This window comes from Antechinus flavipes, chromosome 2, assembly GCF_016432865.1.
Source record: "Antechinus flavipes isolate AdamAnt ecotype Samford, QLD, Australia chromosome 2, AdamAnt_v2, whole genome shotgun sequence".
In the NCBI taxonomy this organism is placed as follows: Eukaryota; Metazoa; Chordata; class Mammalia; order Dasyuromorphia; family Dasyuridae; genus Antechinus; species Antechinus flavipes.
In genome coordinates, this window is record NC_067399.1 from 278,979,381 (window position 1) to 279,002,823 (window position 23,443).

A 23,443-nucleotide genomic window follows, 5' to 3' on the forward strand; every position below is an offset into this window, starting at 1 on the left:
TGATGAATTTCTGATATGTTACCCATCCTCTCAGACTAAATATATTCAAAAGTATATTTCAGGAAGCCTTTAATGCCCAGTTTAGAAATGTATCAAAGCTGAAATTGACTTGATACATTTCATGGATTCACCATTATCCTAGACTTGCTTTACTAGCCAATTGGAAGAGATATGCAAATGAATTGGCAGTGATGAGGTAAGCTTTTAGCATCATAATCAAATATTTATTGAGCTGCTAGTTATATCCAAGATACTGTGCTATATAGTCTTCAGGGTGATATGAAAAATATAAGATGATATAAGAACTGGAGGGCCCCAAATTTAAATCTATTTGAGGAGACATGAAATGTATATGTGAAAAAATAGCTACAATGTAAGTACCAAATGAGTGGTATTACAATTATAAAAGTTACAATTTTATATATGAACTTGGAATGTCTTAAGAAATGCTATTATGGTCAGATCTCTGCTTCCAGGCCACCTCTGCCCTCTACTTAGGAAGTGGAAAAATGAACTCTTTGTGTTATTTTTTGGTGTGATAGCTTTTTTTTTTCTTTTTCTTTTTCTCTCTTTTTTTTTTTTTTTTTTTTTGGAGATTCAGGGACCAAAACAGACTCTAGTGGCTCCAAAGAAACTACTCTCCAACTGAGATAGAGATACTAGATTTTACATTATAACATCCATCAACTTTAGGCAAAATAAATAGTTTGACAGAAATGCTGATGGGATGGAAAGCCATGGAGTAGTCCCAGTAGATGATTGAGGAGACTTTTGAATATGGGATGGCAGTGGGAACAGTTCTGTCCTTTAACCCAATGGCTTGTGACTAGGTTCGTTACCAATTTAGGTTATGACTGGCTTATAATAGATGACTTTTGCTGCCATCTGCTGACTATATAGTGTCTTTTCTATACTTGTAGTTATATTGTAATCTGTAGTCTATTTTATTACAACTGGGCACAATGAGATTTTTGCCAATTAACAGATTTTCTTTGTGATCTGAACTTTATTTTATTTTATTCAAGCTTTTTATTTTCAAAAATATGCAAGGATAATTTTTCAATATTGACCCTTGCAAAACCTTGAGTTCCAATTTCTTCTTCCCCTTTCTCCTCCACCCCTCCCCTAGATGGCAAGTAATTCAGTGTATGTTAAACATGGTAAAAATGTGATCTGAACTTTAAAAACAACACTGTCACTACCATCACCAATACTACCAATCCAACCCACAACTTGTTTGGGATTATTCATTTTGAAGCATATGGAAAGGTTTTTATTTTTATTTTTTTAATTATTATTTTTAATTATAGCTTTTTATTTACAAGTTATATGCATGGGTAATTTTATAGCATTGACAATTGCCAAACCTTTTGTTCCAATTTTTCCCCTCCTTCCCCCATCCTCTCTCCCCAATGGCAGGTTGACCAATACATGTTAAGTATGTTAAAGTATAAATTAAATACAATATAAGCATACATGTCCTAACAGTTATTTTGCTGTACAAAAAGAATCAGAGTGTGAAATAGTGTACTATTAGCCTGTGAAGGAAATCAAAAATGCAGGTGGAGAAAAATATAGGGATTGGAAATTCTATGTTATGGTTTATAGCATCTCCCAGAGTTTTTTTTTGCTGGGTGTAGCTGGTTCAATTTATTACTGCTCTATTGGAACTGATTTATTTCATCTCATTGTTGAAAAGGGCCACGTTCATCAGAATTGATCATCATATAGTATTGTTGTTGAAGTATATAATGTTTGGAAAGGTTTTTAAAGCAATCTCTTGTCTGAATTGGACCTTTTCTGTTTGTGCTAGAATTGAAGTTCTTTTCAGAGGCTTTCTTGTTAGCTGTCTATTCATTCCTCTAGCATTAACAAAACTTTCCCCTGTACTTGAGCTACTTTTAATCTGCATTCTTCACTGCTTTCTTGAACTTCTCCAAAATGGACAGTTGATTAGAATGGACAATTGACTCTAGAAATGACTAGAACAAACATGTCCCAATAATTACCAATGACCTAAATTGCCCTCGAAGGGTTTAGTCTTAATCTTTTATTAACTCCTAAGCCTGGCTGCACTTGCAGATGTGTATTTAGCCTTGTTCCAATTTTCAGTTATTATTATTTTGACTTCTTTATACTTGCTTTTATCTTGGTCACTAGTTCCCAAGTCACAATCCACTTATAGACTTGCCCTTGTATCTGAACTCTCCAGGGTTGAGCCATCATCATGACCAGCTTCTTCATTCTGGACTGTGAGTTTCAAGGTTATGATAGTACTCTGATATAGCATAATGTATACACTGAAGCCAGAGCCAAAAAGTACTTCTGTCCCTTCCTTGACATCAAGTCCTTTTAAATTCTCTTTGTAGGTGGCTGAAATCAAATTTAAAACCTAGCTAGTTATGTGAGATTTTAGTTTTAGCTGAGAGACATAATTATCTTGAAAAATGACAGTTTGCTTGTTGAGTTAACAAACATCATGACAAAATTCCAAACTCAGTTGTTGATCCTCATTTCTATAGATCTCCTACTTTTGTCTGAGATTGCAAACCAAATGTATAATCATTTATATAGTGCTTTTAATGCTACAAATGCAGTTTACACAATCTAGTCTTCACAATAACCCTACTAGGTAGATTTGGACCAGCCAAATCCCTACACTGATTGGTATAAAGAGCTCCTGTTGAGAAACTTGACTAGCAGACTAGAAATTATCATCTCATCTTCAAATTGAAGCCTTGTAGAATTATATGGATCACTGAGAGATTAAATGACTGGTGCCCTGTGCCCCATAGCTAGTATGTGACAAAAGCATCACACACAAAAGCAGGATCACACAGCTAGTAAGTATCTGAGACTTGATCTGAACTTAGTCCTCCTGACTCCAGGATTTGATGCACTATTCCATTTATCACCTCGATGCCCTGCTAAGTTTAGTTTACTATCTATATGCCATATTAGATGATACAAATAGTATCCTTAATTTACAGAGGAGGTAACTGATTTAAAGGTCATAACTTGATCAAAGTCATTCAGTCATTGAGTGGCAGAAGGGATTGAATCTGGCTCATCAATCACCATGCTGAGAGCCGAGTTGCCTTTAATCTTTAGAGATTGATCCTTGTATCTTTTCTTCCCCTGGTTTTCATTAGATTAACCCAGTTGTGATGCCAAAAGAACCAGAAAATCATCACACTCATTTTGTTAGGATAGAACATAGAGAAGAAGTAATGCTATGTTAGTCTAAATACTATTTCATTCATCAAATAAGATTAGTTTTTGTATTAATAGATGTTAAAGATTTTATGAAGCACAGAACAATTAAATAAGATGATTAATTATATCATCATAAAGGGCTAAGGACATCATAAAGGGCCAAGTTATGCAATATGGACAATTGGAAAATAGGATCATATACAATGTAGTATTTTCAGATCAAAAGAGCCAAGTAGATTTTATGTTACACTGCCATCTAGTGTCTTTTTCTGGTTCCTGTCTAAGGTTCTGACTTAACCAGAATTTGTCTCTACTTCCCTTTATGACTCTGCAATAATTGGTATGTGCATTGATTGTCACTACAATATTAAACGGCTTCCACAAATTTTCTATACAACTTGGACTTTAAACATTAAGTTTGGAATAACTATTTGAAACATGGAAACGTTTTTTAAAAGCCTAAAATCTGAACCCTCATCAAATTTTGTGCTCCTTCTGACTCCCACATAAATGCAAGTCTAGAATGTGTTCTACTCAATTCTGACTGGAAGGGTATTTAGCTTCTTTCAAAGCATCAAATATACCACCTCTGTAGGGAAATCTAGGTGATGATGCTTTCTTCCACTTGAAATGAGCTTGTTTTTGCTTATCTGGAGAGATGTTACATTCCTTCAGTAGAATGTAGACTTCAGAGTAGGTTGTTTAGTCTTTGTATCTTAAGTGCCTAACAAAATGTGCAGTATCTTGCACATGGTAGATATTTTAGAAATAGGGAGTCAGTGAAGTTTTTTGAGCAAAAGCGTGATATAGTCAGATCTGTGCTTTGGGAATATTAAATTGGTGACTAGTCTCAGAGGCCTGATTGAAGAGGGGAAAGTAAATGGAAGCAATAACTTTTTTTTTTTTTTGGCTGAGGCAATTGGGGTTAAGTGACTTGCCCAGGGCTGGTGCTCTATCCACTACATCAACTAGCTGCCCCAGCAGTGACTTTTGAGAACAATTTTAATAGAGTGGTGAATGCAGAAGCCAAATTGCAAGAGTCAAAGGAGGTCAGGAAGTAAATATAGATACTGAATCTACAGACCAATGTAAGAAATTTGAAAATGGATAATAAGAAAGATGACAGTAGCTAGATACATAGTAACTATAAATGGCATAGATACTAGAGTTGAGGAGCAACTTGGTGGTACAGATAGAGTACTGAGTGTGGAATCAGGAATTTGGCCTTAGACACATAAGATCACTTGCTTGGTGATCTTATGCAAGTCACTTAATCCTGTTTGCCTCAGTTTCCTTATGTAAAATGAGCTAGAGAAAAAAATTGTAAGCCACTCGAGTATCTTTATCAAGAAAATGACTGAAATAACAACAATGAATAACAATAAAAGAGAGTAAGGAAGTTAGGATTTAAGTAAAGAACCTTAAAGGTGTGTCAGGTTTTACCTGCTCATTTTACAGATAAAAAAACTGTGAGAGTTTGTGACTTGTGTAAGATCATACAGCTAGTAAAAGAGTTAGGATTCAAACTCATGTTCTCTTACTCCAAATTTAAAGTCAAGGGGGAGAATATGTAGGATTGGAGTTTTATAACTTTTGATATCATAATACTGTTTGATCACTGTAGTTTTAAAAATTGCTAAGATGTTTTCTAGAACCATCAAAATTAAACAGCATTCTGAAAATAGAAGTGTTCAATAAAGAGAAATTTAAAATGCTATTCATCCAAGGACAACATCAATTTCAAAATCAAAGATTAGGAAAAACTTTTATTTTTTATTTTTTTGCAAGGCAATTAGATTTAAGTGACTTTTTCAGTGTCCCATAGCTAGTAAGTGTTAAATGTCTGAGGTACACAAGTTTTCCTGTCTCCAGGGCCAGTGCTCTATCCATTTAACCATCTATCTGCCCTAATTAGGAAAAACATTAATAAAGTTGCCAGAATTAGAGGTTGATCTTCCACTTCAACTCTGTTGTATTTTTCTTAGTTATATTAGAAATCACTATTGACAGGTCAGGGTGATCCTTAGAGCAACTCTGAAATTTGCTAAAAACTGCTCTTGAGATCCTTTACCAGGTAAAACTGTTAAACCAATAAACATTTACAGTTATCTCTTCCACATTGTGACTTTCCCTATTGAAGTTTTGATATATTGTGGGTTGGCTAAAGAAGTTAAATGGGAATTTTGGGGAGTTTTGTTGAAATTGCAGTAGGCAATCAAAGACCAGCAGGCAACATAGAAAAAGTTCTTTTTCATATAATATTTTTACTTAATACTGACCTACATATAGCCTATGATCAAATACTTAACCCAAATTTTACAATAAGATACTTTAAACACCCCATAAAAGAAAAAGGAAAAAAAAAACACAAACCTTCTCTTGTACTAAAAGAGTCAAAACATTTTCTGTTGATTTTCCAGATTATGGGGGTATTGTGCCTATACTTCCAAGATATGAAAAGTTTAACTATTAATTTATATGCAGGTCAGTTGCTATGTTAAGTGCTAGGGATATAAAAAAGGCAAAACATCTCTTGCCCTCAAAGAGCTTCTATTCAAGTGAACAACTATGAATATCCAAGATAAGGAAATATTTTCAAAAGGAAGAGACTGGTATGGCAATGGAGATGATGGAGTCAGGAAACCTCCAGAAGGTTAGGATTTGAGCGGAATCTTGTAGGAAACCTGAGAGGTCAGGAAGTGAAGAGAGAGAATTTCAGATAAGGGGAACAGCCAGTGAAAATGCTTGCAGTTGGGAGATACAATGTCATGTATAAGGGACAACAGGAAGGTCTGTGTCACTGGATTGGCTGGTTGTTGTCCTTTGTTCTCGAAGAGGACTAAAATGGCATCATTATGTTAGAGTCATGTTACAATGTGTCTGACTGTGGCTGATCAAATCAATATGAGTTTGGAATTCCTTACCACACAACAATCACAAATACTTCCTATTAACATCTGGGATGGCTTCTCTGACTTTGTGCATCTCTTTTTTCTTCTGAGCTAATTCAATTCTACTTTGCTCATAGAGCACAGCATCTTCTTTAATGAGGGCACACCATGCTGTGCCAGTGTCTTCTATGTCATACAACCAATTCTAAAGTTCTTGAGGGACCTTGAGAGTGTCCTTAGATAGCTTTTTCTGACTACTTTGTGAGCATTTGGCCTGTGTGATTTCTCCTTAAAATAATTTTTTTGGCAAGCGTATATTTGACATTCAAACAATGTGGCCAGCCCAGTTGAGTTGTGCTCTCTGCAGTAGAGCTGGAATGTTTGGTAGTTTAGTTTGAGAAAGGACCTCAGTGTCTAGTCTCTTCTGCCAGATGATCTTCAGATGTGAAGACCGCGTTAGCACCCTGGTTACCTTAGAATCAGCCGGAGTCAGGATAAACAAAAGTCCTTGGTTTTTATTCTTGGTCTTTAGGGGTAGAAGTGAAGGGAATGGATACAAGCTCTCCACAACCTCCTCATCTACCACCGAAATGACTCTGGCTTGTCTTGTTCCACCCCCTAATCCCTCCTGTAATTATCTGTATACCCTAAAACATCGAGCCAGCACAGAATAGTGGGAAGGATCATTTTCTAAGCATATGCGAATAGAGTATTGTCCAATCAGTTGTTAGCCTTAAGTGTTCGGTTGTCTGATTCCAGTGCATCTACTCAGAGTTTCAGCCCTTTACATTCAGACTCTTCTTAAGACAATTCAAATGGAAGTGATTCAGTTTCCTGGCATGATATTGATATGCTATCCAGGTTTCATAGGCACACAACAATGAGGTCACACACAATTTCACAGTGGTGAAGTTTTGAATGCTGTGCATAAGTTCTCTTACCTTTGTAGTATACTTTCCATGGATGTCCACATTGATAATGACATTTACACTTGCATTGCCAGAGCTAGTTTGGTGTTTGGGAGTCTCTGAAGGAAAGTGTAGGTAAGGAGGGATATTGGATACTGGATAGTAGAAACTGGAAGGAGTAATGTATAAGAAAGGTGGAAATGGGTTTTAAAAACCAGGGAAAGATATATAAAGGATAAGAATTTTGAACAATATCTTTAGCCCTTCTTGCCAATCTTTGTTCTGCCATTGAAAATATAAGGAAAAGGAGAAAGCATCCTCATTAATAGTGAGTTTGAGACTGATTGACAGTTATAGCCCTTATCTTAGATATAACCTTTTTTTTAAATTTAATTTTATTTAATAATAACTTTGTATTGACAGAATCCATGCCAGGGTAATTTTTTACAACATTATCCCTTGCACTCGCTTATGTTTTGTTTTTTTCCCCTCCCTCCCTCCACCCCCCCCCCCCCAAGATGGCAAGCAGTCCTATATATGTTAAATATGTTGCAGTAAGATATAACCTTTTAAAAGCAAGAGCAAACACAAAAATAGAACCAAAGTTGAGAGGAACCTCACAAATTGGAGTTTGTTACCTGGAAGGGGCAATTGGTGGATAGAGCACATGGCTTGGAGTCAAGAAGACTCCAAGTTCAAATCCAGCCTCAAACACTTACTAGTTGTCTTTTCCTGGGCAAGTCACTTAGCTCTGTTTACCTCAGTTTCTTCATCTGTATTTTGAACTAGAGAAGGAAATGATAAACCTCTCTAATATCTTTGTCAAGAAAACTCCAAATGGGATCATGAAGAATTGGACACTACTGAAAAATAATTAATCACCATCATCAGAAAGAAAGCCTGTGGATCTTTGAAGCCTTTCTGTAGAACTATGAAACCATCCTGAGGTCCTGAGATGGCTGAGGCTGGAGGCGTAGTGGTAGAGCAGCCAGGAACCAGCTTGGAGTTTCAAAATGAGAGCCAGTGGTGGAGTGATCTGTCCTTATTGGTGACAAGAGTAGTTTGTAGACAACACTAAGTTCTCTGAGACTCTTGCAAAGAAGAGGACTAGTTTCTGGACCATGTGTAAACGTTATAAGATTAAGCAGGAGCTAAGGATTATCAAGGAACAGAGATCTAAGATGGAGAAGGAAAGTCAGACGTGGCCCATTCACTCATTAATCCTGACAGACAAGTAGATAGACAATGTAGGTTTGAGAAGGTTGACTCTAGTTACTCTACATGCTTTCTCTTTGCAGGATGATTCAGCCCTTGAGTACTGCTACTACTGTTATTACTACTGCTGTTGCTAGCATTTATATAGCTCTTTAAGATTTGGTAAATGTTTAAAAATATTTCATTTGATCTCACAACTATGGTAGATATTATTCCTGTTTTACAGATGATAAAATTGAGGCAAAGGTAAAGGCAAATCTTTGATTTGAAGTTAGGTTTTCCTGCCTTCAGGCCCGATACTCTACCCACTGTGGGATTGCTGTTCAAGAAAGCCAAAACCCATTTGGAGAGGGAAAGCAAAGAAAAATAATCATCCTGAGTTGTTTTTTTTTCTTTCCATTTTTGAAAAATCATCCTGGGTGTTGTTCCCTCCCCCATCCCCCTTTTTGAGGTTTTTGGTTGGGTTTGATAAAGCCTGACCTATTTTGGTATATTGTAACACTGACTCACTTGAATGAGAACAGAAGATGTTTTTGTCCCTATCTGGAGATAACATAATATTTTGGGGTGGGGTACTTAGAATTGGGGGAGTCCAGAAAGGCTTTTTTCCCCTTTTTTCTTTTTAAGGATATAGCAAGGGAGTTGCAAGGAGTTCCAAAGGTTGGAGATGAGGATACTGAGCAGCCCAGAGTAGGAGAGGAGGGGGGAAGCATAGATAAGAAAAGGAAATATCATGTCTAGAGAAAAATAAATAGGCCAGTTTGACCTCAGTGAAGCATATAGAGTACATGAGGAGCAAAGATGTGTACTCAGCTTGAAAAGATAGGCTGAAGGCTGATTGCATAGGGAGCTAATTGCCAGAAAGAATCCACTTTATCCTAAAGGCAATGGGATGTCTCTGAAGCTTCTAGAACAGAGGAGTGACTGGCACTCTCAGAGACTTGGCATCATGACACTACATCCCTGGGCATCCTTTTCAGGACTATGGAAAGTTCTCTTTTAACTCTTGGACTCAGTGGTCCTAGAACTACACTCTTTAAGTACTGCTTACCATCCCTTGCCAACCCTCTCTCTGACTTCTACTCTGCAACCTCTCATTTATGCCATGCAAATTTATCCCCCATTTCTGAAATTTGTTTTACCTGATTATAATCCCCTATCATTCTTTCTCAGTGCCTTTCTTCTCCTAACCCTATTTATCCTCACCTTGATTAGCTTCTAATATTCTTTAGCTCAGTATTTTTCTAAGTTTTTAGAAAATCGTCCTACCCTTTAGTACTTTCTAAATACGAGGTATTTAATACTATATCCCTCCCTTCCCAATCTTATTTCTTTGTTAACAAATCCTTGCTCCTCTACTTTCTAATATTTTACTTTGTCACACCCTGATGCTAGATTATTTTCATCATTCCCCTGGTATTACCTACTCATGTGGCAAGGGGGAAAGGGAATTAAGAATTTATATATGACACATAGTAGGTGCCAGGTGCTGTACTAAATGTTTTACAGATACTAGCTCATTTATCATCACAACAATTCTGCAAGATAAGTGCTATTATTATTCTCACTTTACAGTTGAGGAAACTGAGGCAAACATCAATTTACCTTGTCAAGTCACTTAGTCTCCCTTACTTGTACACTAGTGAGTGTCTGAGGCCTGATTTCAATCCACATCCAATGTCATATTTCAGATACTTCTGTTTTTAATTGGAGGAAGTCGCTTAATAGTGCTGACTGGGTTGGATGCAAATTTTTATTATCTCAATTCACATATTATCTCACTGCTTTCTGGTGGAGGTAGCGGACAGGAGAGAGAGTGTGCCATTTACTCCTCTAATAGATTTTCTTTTCCAATTACCACAATCGCTGCTCTAAACCATCTTTTCTCTCACAAGCTTTTTTCATTTTATTTCCCTCCCTTTATACTTTTAGTTGAAGACCATTCATAGTTAGGTATCTGTTTTTTGCCCCTTCTCCTTTTCTCACAACTTCTTGATGTCATCCCCTACTATTTACTCTATTGGTATTTTGATTTTGTTCCCATCTCTCTTTCCAATAGATTGCTCCCATTCCTTCCTATTATTTTTCATTTTCCTATGTCTTTCCTATAGTCCTATAGTCTACAAATACAAATCAGGAGAGATGATGGGAGAGAGAGAAGAACAGGGAGAGGGAGAAGGAGACAAGCAGAAGAGAGGGAAAGACAGAGAGACAGAAACATAGAAAGACAGAGAGATAGAAACAGGAGAGATACAGAGATAGAGATAGAGACAGAGAAAGAGACAGAGAGAAACAGTAATGGGGAAGCGGGAGGAAGGAGGAAATGAAGGGAGAAACAAAGGAGGAGTGAGAGGAAGAAGGAGAAAAGGGAGTTTAGAACTGAGCCCTGATAACAATCACACATAAAAGGTGGGACATGGATGATGAACCCTCAGAGGAAACAGAGAAGGGGCTGCTGACTGATAGCAAGAAAATTGTTATCATGAAACTTGAGAGAATCCAGAAATGATGGCCATTCCACAATGTCAATGCCTTAGAGAGGTCAACAAGACTGATAGTGGGAAAAAACTCAATAGATTTAGCAATAGATCATTAGTAACCCTGGAGAGAGAGTTTCATTGCAATGATGGGAATGAAAGTCAGATTGAAAGTAGAAGCAAAAAGAGGAAATAGTATTTTCTAGAATTTTGTCTATAAAAGGAGAAAGAACTGTGCCATGATAGCTGGGGGAATAGTGTAGAATCTACAGAATTTTTTTTTTTTTTAAAGTAGAGGATGAATAACAGATCTGGGCTTTTTTGCAGACAGTAGAATAAAGAATCAGGGAATAAGCAGAAACATAATTTATTTCTGCCCATAAACTCTCCTGCCCTGTTTACGTATAACAATCATGATAAAAAAAAATCCCTTCCCAAACAAAAATAACAAAAGCCTATTATAGAATTTCTAAAGTCAATCTATTACACTAGGTCAATCACATTTATTAAGCAACTACTAGTGTCAGGCACCATACTAACCGCTAGGGATACAAAAAGAGGCACCGGGTGAATCACGGGATTGGATCAATAGCTTTGTCTGCAAACAAAAAAGCGCTAAAACCTCTGAATATAATACCTTTTACTCCCTTTCCACCTTTACTGAGTTTTAGTTTCATATTTTCAATCTTGTCATCATTGCTCAATACCATAGCCTTCTTGTGCAGGGAGAAATTTCTCAGCAATTTAAGCCCTATTCCTAGGAAAGAAGAAGATCAGTGTGTTTACAGGAGGCTGCGAACTTGGGGGGTGGGGAGTGTGTCACACAACTGCAGACTGAGGCCTTGGGCTCACTCGGACCCTCAGTTAAGAAGGTATTTGTCTTTCGGGTCACCCGATGACCAATTAGCGTCCCGGGGCGTTTAAGTGCCTCGGTCCGGCGTCTGTAGGAACTTCCAAGGTGAGGTGGCGTGCCTCAGAGCGAGGTCCTTTCCTCCCAGCCACCGCCCCCGGGCTCCTGAGGCTGGGCTGGACTTGGAAGGGCAGGGCAGGGTAGGCATTGACGTCGGGTTTTGGCAGAAGGTAGGGCGGAGTTCTGTGCTCTGTGCTGCCCGGGCCCTGGGGAGGAGACACCCTGTTGCTCTGCAAACGCCCCTACTGGCTTACTACCTGCTGCTCTCTCTCTTGGGTAAGATGTACTGGGTCGGCGACTGCTAACTGGGAGGGTAATTTGGCAGGGGGATTCTACACCGTCCTGGAAGACCGATCTCATCCCTTTGGGCTGGGCTGTCATCCCAACTCCGCCCTCTTCTCACTGGAGTCAAAGCCCAGGGGATTCGAACTGTGTAATTAATACGCCCCCACTGAAGGGCCACCGGTGTGTCTGAGCCGGAGCTTGGGGGCAAGCAGGTGCTTCATTTAGGCACCGGTTAAACTTGCTTTCCTACCTCTAGAGTGCTTAGCTATTGCTGCTCTCTTATCTTTCACCTCCTTTGGGGAGCTTCGGACCTGGGGAGACAGCTGAGAATAGGGATTTGGGCCGAAGCATGTCTGCGTTTCTCTTGTCTCTGTGTTGACAGTCTTTCTGTGCCGGCTTTCCTAAGTTTTAAACAGGCCGAGGGCCGGAACTGTTTTCCTCAGACTCTGTAATATTAATTACACAAACTTTAGGAAGCGTAACAGTGCTCCGTGATAATATAGAGGTCTGAATACTGTAATGTAGAAATCAAGAGTTCCTGGATTCCAAGAGGGTAGAACTGCAGACTCTCAGGAGTGTGTGTAGGTAGCAGCTGAGAAAAACACCAACTTCTGAGCGTCGTGTGTGAGTGTATGTTGGGGGTGGGAAAGGGTACAGGTGGGCATAGATGCAGCTGGCTGTAGTGGAGACAGCTTTGGATTTGGAGGTAGGAAGATTTGAATGCTTGAAATATTTCCCAGTCTTGTGACTCTGAGCAAGTACTTAGCTTCCCCCAGCCTCAGTTTTCTCCATCTGTAAATGATGGGGATGATAATAGGATCTATTCCTCCACATTTTTGCAAACTAAATTAGATAATGTCCTTAAAACATCGTGCAAATTTGAAAATGCTATGTTTTTAAAAGTACAAGGAGTCTAGCTAGATACTTGAAAGATAGAATTGACAACTTGTTGGATTCTTGCTGTTAGCCCTCCACATTGATTACTTAATTTAATTTACTTGGTCTTCTCTGGATGTGTACTTGGAGTGGAAAAGAAATGTTTTTGAATTTTTCGAACTTGCTGCATAACCAAGGACAAATTATTCAATCTATTTGCCCCTTTTTCTTTATGTGTAAAATGAGCATTATATCTCTAGTGGGTTTATGAGGAAGATCCAGAGAGGTACGTACAAATGTTTTGTGGTTGATTTTCAGTCATTTCAGTCATGTCTGACTCTTCATGACCCCCATTTGTGGTGATTGTTTTGAGACACTCAGAATTAAGTGATTTGCCCAAGTTAGTAAATTTTGAACTCTGAAATTTCAGATGAGTCTTCCTGACTTAAGGCTGGGACAAGTACGTTGCACTATTAGTACAGAGTTTTATAACTTAAAAAAAAAATCTGATTGCAGTGGAGTATCTTCTAGTAAGGGAACTCCCTTTCTCAGTACAGTTCAGCAACTGTTTTGAAACTTGAAGATTTTTTTAAAAATATATTTTATCCCCTCCCATTACAAATTAAAACAATTTAAAAACTGTTTAAAAATAAAGCCTTGTATTATAAAGGGTCCAGAATATTGAGAGGTTCAATGATTTGCTCAGGATCACAGTTAGTACTCCGCAGCAGTCTAACAGATATTCTCATATGGATTTGTGTTTCAATATAACTGTGTTCCACCAATTGAGCAAAAACTTTTAGATCTAGTAGTTGATCATATTGAGCAATCTTTACTTCTTTCCTTTTTTTTTTTTCACAGTTAGTACTCCGCAGCAGTCTAACAGATATTCTCATATGGATTTGTGTTTCAAATATAATTGTGTTCCACCAATTGAGCAAAAACTTTTAGATCTAGTAGTTGATCATATTGAGCAATCTTTACTTCTTTCCTTTTTTTTTTTTTTTTTTTTTTTTTTTACCCTAAATAGCTCTAAATGGAGAAAAGAACCAGCTGGAATCATTTGTATTGTGAAAGGGAATGGTTGCTTTTAACTGTTCAAAAACAAAGCTGAGAAGACTAGTGGTTTAGAAGCTGAGTGCTTGAATTTTATATTGCTTTTTTTTGCTGGGGTGGGGGAGGGAAGATATGGTAGAGAGGCAGAATATGGTATAGTGCATCTATCTCTGCCTTGAATACAGAAGACCTCCATTCAAATATTGTCTCTGTCATATATTGACAAGTCTTCAGCAAAGTCATTTAACTTCCCAGTGCCCTAGGCTATTCTTCTCACAATATAAGTGAAGGTGATGTCCTGCTTTGGTAAGGTGAGTTTCTATCATCCAGCAGCATCCTATGCAGAAGAAATCACAGGATCAATCTCTTACTATTTCTATAGTTAGTTTCTATCCTAAACTAAACTATAGTTTAAATAGAGGTGGTAGTCTAGAGGGCTGTAGCTAAACCGGGTTACATGTGGGATGATCTAGAGAATCTGCCAGAAAATAGAAATGTTGATAGAAAACTCACATTCCATACTAGGGCTATTTCCCACTTTTATCTTGTATTTTTAAGCCAGTTAATCAGTTAATCCTGTGAGTTATAGCATAGGAAGTAGCTTCTAACGCATGAAGCTAGGTAAATGACATCGAGTTTTGGTGGCCTTGGTATTTGTATTCCATTCCCTTTTTTCAATGAACTCTTCATTAACCTCAATCTCTTTTCTTCCCATAAAGTCCTTCAGGTAGCAATAGAAGTGGGACCAGGTTGGTATGGAATGAAACCAGTGTGCTCTCTGCTATCCTTTATTTTTTTTCCTTTTAAGTTCCTTGCCCTTTAAAGCTTATATAATCTAAGGAATGTTGGCTGATGTGGAAAGAAAGTGTTTGGGAAGAAAAAAAAACAAAAGAGAACAGTTAGCTCTTTCTGCAGTGGTTTAGTTTGCAAAAGAGGAGAGGAAATGAAGAAATCATTGCTCAAGATAAGTGGGATCTGGAGATGCTTTTCAAATCAGCTGTTTTTGCTTATTTCAGATCAATCAACAAGTATTACAGTAGTTTCCATGTACCAGCTAAGGTGATACAGTAGATAGAGTGCTAGATCTGGAATCCAGAAGACTCATCAGTAAGGAGCTTTTGTTATTTTTTGTTTGTTGTTTAGTCATGTCTGACTCTTCATAAGCCATCTGAGTTTTCTTAGCAGACATTGTAGTGTTTTGCCATTTTTTTCTCCAGCTCATTTTACAGATGAGGAAATGGAGGCAGAAAGGATAAAATGACTTGCACAAGGTCACACAGCTACTGAATGTCTGAGACCAGATTTGAACTCAGGAAGAAGGGTATTCCTGACTCCAGGCTTGACACTTTATCCAGTACATCACTGTCAAGGCACTTTGGGACAGCTTTAATTGCTAAAAAGTCTTTTTACTTATCCTGAACCTAAATAAAACTCATTCTGTTCTTCAGGGTTAAGCAGAAAAAGTCTAATGCATTATAGGACAGCTATGTGCTGAAGCCTCTAGAGATAGTTTTCTATGTCCTGTTTTTGGTTTCCAAGCAACTTGCAACAGAATAGCTCCATTTGTCTCCAGGGATAAATATTGAACTCTAGACTGAATTTTAATTAAGTTTTATGTAATAATTTTCTACCAGGGAGAGCCTTTATGCAATTAACTTGATCGACTCCAAAAGAATAAGCATTTATGTTTTAAGTGAATGACATTTAAAACTCTGAGGGACCTTCAAGATCACTGGTCTAACTTCCTTCATTTGTAAGATCAGTAAACTGAGGCTCAGATAAGTTGTGTGAGTTTCCTAAGATTACATCATGAAGTAGGAGAGAAGAGGATTTGAACTTGATTCACTTAAGGCAGTGAAATACAGTAGTGGAAAGTGTACTGGATTTGGAGTCTGGGTGGACAGGTTAAGTCTGGCTCCACTAATTACTACCTGTGGGACCTTAGGCAAGTCAGTCTCTCATGGCCTCAGTTTCTCAACTGTAAGATGAGGAGGATGATGGACTAAATTAACTCTCAAGTTCCAGTTTAAACTTATATTGTTGTTGTTTGTCCTTTGTTCTGGAAGAGGGCCATGACATAAAGGAGGTGATGCTATCACATGCAAGGGAATTGGATTTAAGTGAGGGAGGACTGTGTAAAGTCATCTGCCTTACTTTCCCCTCCAGAGCCACTTGGGTCTAATGGCCAGATATAGAGCAGGATTACTGGAGGTGGGCCTGGATGAAATGGTAGACCTTGGCCTTTTTAAACTAAGATCTTAAAGAGTTTCAGTTTGACTGAGGACCTATTTAATAATTAAGGTAAGGCTAGATAGCAATTGAGGCAAAGAATCTCCTCTTTCATCTAGTAAAAAAAATAAAATAAAATTATTACTTATATAGTGCTTTAATGTTTGCAAAGTGCTTACATTTTACCCCTACAACTATTATTATTTCCATTTCACAGATGAGAAAACTAAGGTAGAGACAAAAGTTAAATGACTTATTCAAGGTGACATGGCTAATCATTGTCTTAGACTGAATTTGAATTAGGTTTTCTAATTTCACATCTAATGTTATATCCACTGGGCTGTTGTCTAACTACCTATGATCTAGCATCCTGGGGTTTCAGGTCTTTTCATTTCCATCCTATTTGCCTAGATTATTGTAACGATCTCTTAAGTATTATCACTAGCTACTGTTATTAAAATAATATTGTTTAAGTAGAGAACTGACTATGTAACTACCCTACTCAATTAACTTCAGTATCTTCCTTATCACCTCTAGGATAAAATATAAACTTCCTTATTTAGATTTTAAAGCGCTTCATAGTCTGATTCCAGCTCACCTTTCCAGCCTCAGTAAACACTATTACTACTTCTTTACTTTTAGATCTTCTTGCTTTCTAGTCCTTAACCAAGATACTTTCATCTCTATGATTTTATGACAAAGTAAATCTTAGGCTTAAAGCCCAAAACAGCTTAGATCAAGACCCAACAATCAATGACTATATCTCCCAATGCTCTGGGAAGTCCATGACAATCAAATCAATCAAAAATTGTTTATTAAATGTCTACAAATGTGCCAGGCACTGGAAAAAAAATACAAAGAATTAAATAATCCTTCCTCAGAAAGAACTTAAATTCTTTTTTTTTAAATAGCTTTTTATTTACAAGTTATATGCATGGGTAATTTTACAGCATTGACAATTGCCAAACTTTTTGTTCCAATTTTTCCCCTCCTTCCCCCATCCCTTCCCCTAGATGGCAGAATGACCAATACATGTTAAATATGTTACAGTATAAATTAAATATAAAATAAGTATACATGTCCAACCTGTTATTTTGCCATACAAAAAGAATCAGACTCTGAAATATTATACAATTAGCCTGTGAAGGAAATCAAAAATGCCGGCGGGCAAAAATATAGGGATTGGGAATTCAATGTAATGGTTCTTAGTCATCTCCCAGAGTTCTTTCGCTGGGTGTAGCTGGTTCAGTTCATTACTGCTCTATTGGAACTGATTTGGTTCATCTCATTGCTGAAGATGGCCAAGTCTATCAGAATTGATCATCATATAGTATTGTTGTTGAAGTATATAATGATCTCCTGGTCCTGCTCATTTCACTCATCATCGGTTCGTGTAAGTCTCTCCAGGCTTTTCTGAAATCATCCTTTTGGTCATTTCTTACTGAACAATAATATTCCATAATATTCATATACCCCAATTTATTCAGCCATTCTCCAATTGATGGGCAGCCACTCAGTTTCTAGTTTCTGGCCACTACAAAGAGGGTTTCCACAAGCATTCTTGCACATACAGGTCCCTTTCCCTTCTTTAAGATCTCTTTGGGATATAAGCCCAGTAGTAACGCTGCTGGATCAAAGGGTATGCACATTTTGATAACTTTTTGAGCATAGAGGAATTTAAATTCTTAAAAAAGATTTGGAAAAATCTAATAGGGAAATAATAAGTATGTGTAAAAATAATAGAAACAGCATAAACATAAAATAAATGAAGATTAAATGTATACAAAAAAGTTATATAGAAGGTAGTTTTGTTGGGAAGATCAGGAAATTCATGCAGAAGATATGGTGTATGAGTTGCATCCTAATAAAAGAGACTCTGGGATCGAGTTAAGAGAGAGTATCTTCCAAAATGGAAGATGGTCAATGGAAGGCACAATAATGAAGCAGTGGAAAAATTGAGGCTAGAATTCAGATCTTTTCTCAATCTATGACATTGTACTACCTTTTGTTGAGCTAGAGAGCAGATATGTTCACCCCAAAAGATAATGTTTTTCACCCAACTTAGAATGGGAGAAAATTTGGTTTTCTAGAGGTTTGAGGTGGAAATATAGAAGTTCTCTGGGTTCCTTCATGTCCAGAACTTTGCTCAGTTCCTTAAATATAAATAAGTCCTCAGGAAACACTGGTAGGTGAGAATAATGTTTTAATGGTCAAAATTTCTTAGAACATTTTGCTGGGATCTCTCCTTGGTACTTAACTTGCTGTCCCTTCTGTCATAGTTAACTCTTGTACTTGGTCTTTTCTCTATTAGTTTGTATACTCCTTAAGGGTAGGAACTGTGACCTCTGTTCTTATTTCATCTGCATCCAAACACAGTGCTTTGGTATATAGTTCTGAAAAGGAAAACTTTTCTTATTATATTTAAGCCATTAAAATTTTGATTCCTGAAATCTATACACGAAGCGACTTGAACACATGTTCTCCTAAACTATCATTTCTCAAACTTTAACCTCAGTATTTTTTTACACTCTTAAAAATTATTGAGGACACCAAATAGCTTTAATTTATGTGGGTTATAGCTATTGATATTTACCACATCAGAAATTAAAGCTTATAAAATTTAAAAATATTTATTAGTTAATTTAAAATAATATTAAAACCAGATATGCCAATGTAAATAATACATTGTTATAAAAATATTATAGTTGCTAAAATAAAAATAATTTAGTAAAAAGAATGTTATTATTTCATGTTTTTACAAATCTTTTTAATGTCTGCCTTAAGAGAATTCAGCTAGATTCTTATATTTGCTTCTACATTTTTTTTGCTTAAAATAATGAAGAAATCTGTCTTCCCACAGTTAGAAAAGGAGAGAGAATGTTTTAAGAAACAAGTAATGTCTTAGCATTATTGTGAAAGTAGTTTTGATCTTAAAGACCCGTGAAAAGATCACAGAGACTCTAAAAGTCATTGAACCAAACTTTGGGAACTGCTGTTCCAAGCAAATCATGTAAAACTTTAAGCTTTGTTTCATTGTGTCTCCATTTAGTTTTGATCCTAGACATTGAATTCTTGACAAAAATTTGGCTTTTCTAGTTGGCCAACTCTCCACCTATACTTTGCTTATTAATAGCAGCCACAGTTCAGCTAAAAATCTAAAAAGAGAATTCCATTCCCCTTAAAGGGGAGATAGACATTTTTATGCCCATTTCATAGGTGGAAGAAGACCAAAGTTCTAACTAGGAAATACTATGGTCACTTCAGTTAAGTTAATTTTATGTTTCAGAACTTTGGATTCTAGATTTCTCCCTTTTTCTCTAGATTATCTTTAAAATGAAGACATTTAACTATATCTCCTCTGAGGTTCTTCACAGCTTTTAAATTTATGATCTTTTCCCTTCATTTATGTTCCTCAGACTAGTTTTTATGTGTGTGTGTGTGTGTGTGTGTGTGTGTGTGTGTGTGTGTGTGTGTGTATGTTGTTATTTCTAGGAATTGAAAGGGAATATATAAGATATCCTTACTAGTTAGAATGAAATGTGACATTTTGAAAGAATGGGACTGAGTAATTTCCTACTTATTGCAAATTGGAAGGGAAACATCCAAGGTCTTTTTTTAAACTGAAACAGAACGAAGGCAAATATTTACAAATTTATATTAAAGAACACACTTTTTATGTACTTAAGTGACCCAATTAATATGACTGATTTTTTTCCCTTTTTCCTTGATTAGTGACTCATAAGTGGCAGAAGAGATATCTTGTTTGAAATTTTGTTTTTTGTTCATTTCTTATTTATTATATTGATTAACAATATTAGTCATTTCTTTTGCAACATTTGAACATAAAAAAAAAAAACCCAGCACCAAATAACACTCTCTATTCAGTTAATTTCATAACTCTGAGATTTTACAAAGAATTTTTTTTTCTAAGAGAAAGATTGTTATACCTATTTTATATTTGAGAAAAACTAAGGTTCAAAGTGATGAAATAAGTGATCTTGAATAGGGTCATCCAGCTAATATTTAGATTTCAATACCAAAGTTGTTTTTGCATTACACAGGGGAACTTGTTTGGGAATAGATGCCTTGGAAGGAATGTTTGAGATAGCAAATTTCTCATTGGGAAGTGGGAGATCTTAAAGAAAGTAACAGTGGGTAGAGCATTGGAGTCCTGGAGTCAAGAAGGCCTGGGTCATTATTAGCTGTGTGACCCAGGGTTGATTTAACCATGTTTGCTTTAGTTTCCTCATCTGTAAAAATGAGCTGATGAAGAAAATGTTGAGTCACTCTAGTATCTTTATCAAGAAAACCCCAAATTTGTCAGTTGGACATGACTGAAAAGACTATAACAACAAAGAGTAATTTTCTTTCTGAGCCATCTGTTATTTATTGCACACTATGTACATGCATATATGCATATGTACATTTGTGTGTGTGTGTATATGTATGTATATGTGTTTTATGACTTTACTGTCCCTTGAAAAACCAGTGCTTGCAAAGACTCATAATATAGAAGAGAGTGGAGAACGAGAGATCTCCAAATCTGGCTCCCTACCCCCACTCCAACATCACTAGCCAGTATATTCAGGCTTCCTGGTCTTTGGCTATTGACTTAATCTTGTTCTCCTACTGGAATAGTCACCTTCAAGCTTAATATTTAAACAAATGTTCAATATTTAAACTGTTCTGGGGCAGAGATCTACCATATTCTCTTACAGAGTTGAATAAAAGAGAACTTTGTGATTGCTCCATTTAAAAAAAATTTACTTGTTAGTTGTGGAGGGATCTAGTGCTAAACATACAAAGCAATGATACCATTAGTCACCAACAAGGCAATGATACAATTAGTCACTAAGGTAGATGGCCAACAGACAGGGAGCAGCCTGATGAATTCCTGAGTTACAACATATTTTTGGTTTTCGTGACCTGGCACTTTTTTCATCTCTTACCTGGCATGGGACCTTTAGAACATATTGAGTAATCAAAATTCCTCCTCCCTGTTCAGTAAAACCATTTATGTGGCCTGTTGGTAATTACCAAGACACTTCCTTCTCTTGTCTTGTAGATCTAGGGCTGGTAGGGACTTCAGAGGACATTTAGTTTAATTTATTATTTTGCCAGTGAGAATATTGATGTTCAAGGAGAGCTACTCTGTGAACCAATTTGACATCAGGTCTTAATGATTCTTTCTTTAAAAAATAGTTCATTTATTTCTTCCTCCACATTTTTTACTGTTACCACCATTGTTTAGGCTCCTATGACCTCACTCACATCTGAGCTACTATAATATTCTCTCTAATTCTATATTCCTTGAATTTCTCATTCTTCCTATATGCTGCTATCATGGTAATTTTTTCCTAAAATATCAATTTCATCTTGTTTCAGCCCTCCTCAGGAATCTATATTGGTTCCCCATTGCCAACCAGATCAAATGAGATAATATATGGAATGGATTGTTCAACTCAAAGCACTATGTAAATTTTTATTGTTATTATAGAATAGAGTCTAAAATCTTTAGTTTGACATTCAAGGTTCTTCACATTATGGTCACATCCTATCTATCTGCTTGTTTTGTCTCATCCCTCCCCAACAAACACTTTTCTTTCCAGTTAGGTCTGTTTTCATGAATGAACAATACTCTTTCTACTTGGATGTACTGACTAACACTTAAAATTATCATGTTTCAATCCTCCAGTGGATCTCTGCCCTTACCAATGCAGGTATTAACTATAAATCACAAATTATCCAAGGCTTCCCATCTTGTGCTATTCTGTCCATATCTTCCCATTAGGTTATCACAAACAATCTGCTCAATGTGGGGAACTTGTTCTCTTGACGTTGTAAGGATCACAACAGGGCACTTGAATTGTTTAATAATCATTCTTTGTTTAACAATTTTCCCCCTTCTTTTAATTCTAATAGAGAGATATATAGTATAGTAGGATTACAGAAGCTGTAGTTCTATACCATACCATACTGTTTTCTGTACTACCAGATTTGGTGCTAGAGAAGCCCTTTCACTCAGGGGACTGGGCTTCCCATTCTTAGACTTCCTGGCTTGATAACAAATCCCCACCCTTGGGATCTTCAGGACCCTGATAATTATAGTAAAAGTTGTGGCTCATAAGTGCAGTAAAAGGATAGGAAAGGGAAGTAAAAAGGGAACAAACATGAATCATGTATGGGAAAGGTAGACAAATGTTAAGCATAGAAAGAAAGAATCACAGTGTGCATTAACACAATTATTTAAACAAAATTCAATACCATAACAACTGTTATAATTTGCTGAGAGCTCACCATAGTAAGTGTCATCAGAACATAAAACAGTTTAAAAGGCTGCCAATTAGTCACTTTATATTTTACCTTGGTCAGGCACTATTTGATCAACTCTTCTGGTAAAACAGACTAAACCATTCTCCTATCAGTGGTCATTTTTTCCTTAGGGCACTGGAGTAGTTGTCAAGTTTTTTTCTTTTCTCTAGCCCAAACAATGATCAATAACTCCATTGGATGCTATTACTGCCACCTTGCTAGAGAATGAAAAATCGTGAAAACTTACAGGTCAATAGTTATCCTGTTGAATAATCACAAAAAGACACAAGCCCTCAGGGGCTCTCAGCAAAACTTATTTGGCTATGTTCCCTGCCACTAGCGCCATATGGACTGGAACACCATGATACCAGGATGGTGTCTTTATCCTTTTACTGGAGTGATGTCTTGCCATCTGGAGAAACATAGGCAAGATAGTGCGAGCTAGAAATCGTCTGTTCTTATCTTGAGCCATGTTGCTATCACGTAGTTCTAAGGGTAGGACTGATGACCACTGGATCAATCAAGCAAGATCTGTTGCTTTATTTCAAAACATCAAGTCCTTTCAGCAGTGGGTCACCACATGTCTACAAGCAGATTCATCCCAAATTTCAATATGATTGACTAGTACCAGGCAGGGACCAGGTATATGGACCAAGAAGTAGTCCCTCTAGGACAATTGACCCATATTATATGATTATTGTGAACCTGATGAACATAATAGACATGAACATTTACCATACAAAGAAAAAACAGGAAAAGAACACTATATATGAAACTCAGTCTCTATAATCAGGCAATTAAAAAAAGTATATTTCCAATTTAACATGACAGTTTTTATATTGCCATACCTGTCTAAGTTATCTTCTGAGCTTCTTAAATCTGTGTTCTACATATTTCTTTAAAAAAATGATTCATTGATTTCTTAATTCTGACTGTTCTTTATTTTCTTCCTTTTTTGGTATCACTATCACTATATATCCCTACTTGCACAACAACCCTATGTATGTTTTCCATCATAACAAATAACTATAGGCAAACAAAACATATCAACACATTAGCCATGCTTGA

The 23,443-nt window shown here is 36.7% G+C and overlaps 1 protein-coding gene across 2 annotated transcripts in view; it reads left to right on the top strand.

Annotated features, from left to right (window-relative positions):
* Positions 1-256: 256 nt before the first annotated feature.
* The window catches only part of SQOR (sulfide quinone oxidoreductase), a 67,775-nt gene continuing 44,588 nt past the window's right edge, over positions 257-23,443 (top strand). Inside the window, exon 1 of one of the 2 annotated variants that reach the window (XM_051977268.1) lies at positions 257-373. The gene's annotated coding sequence lies outside the window, so the exon portion shown is untranslated. Of the gene's footprint in view, positions 374-11,795; positions 11,894-23,443 lie in introns of those variants that run through there. The other variant, XM_051977271.1, reaches the window with a different exon arrangement.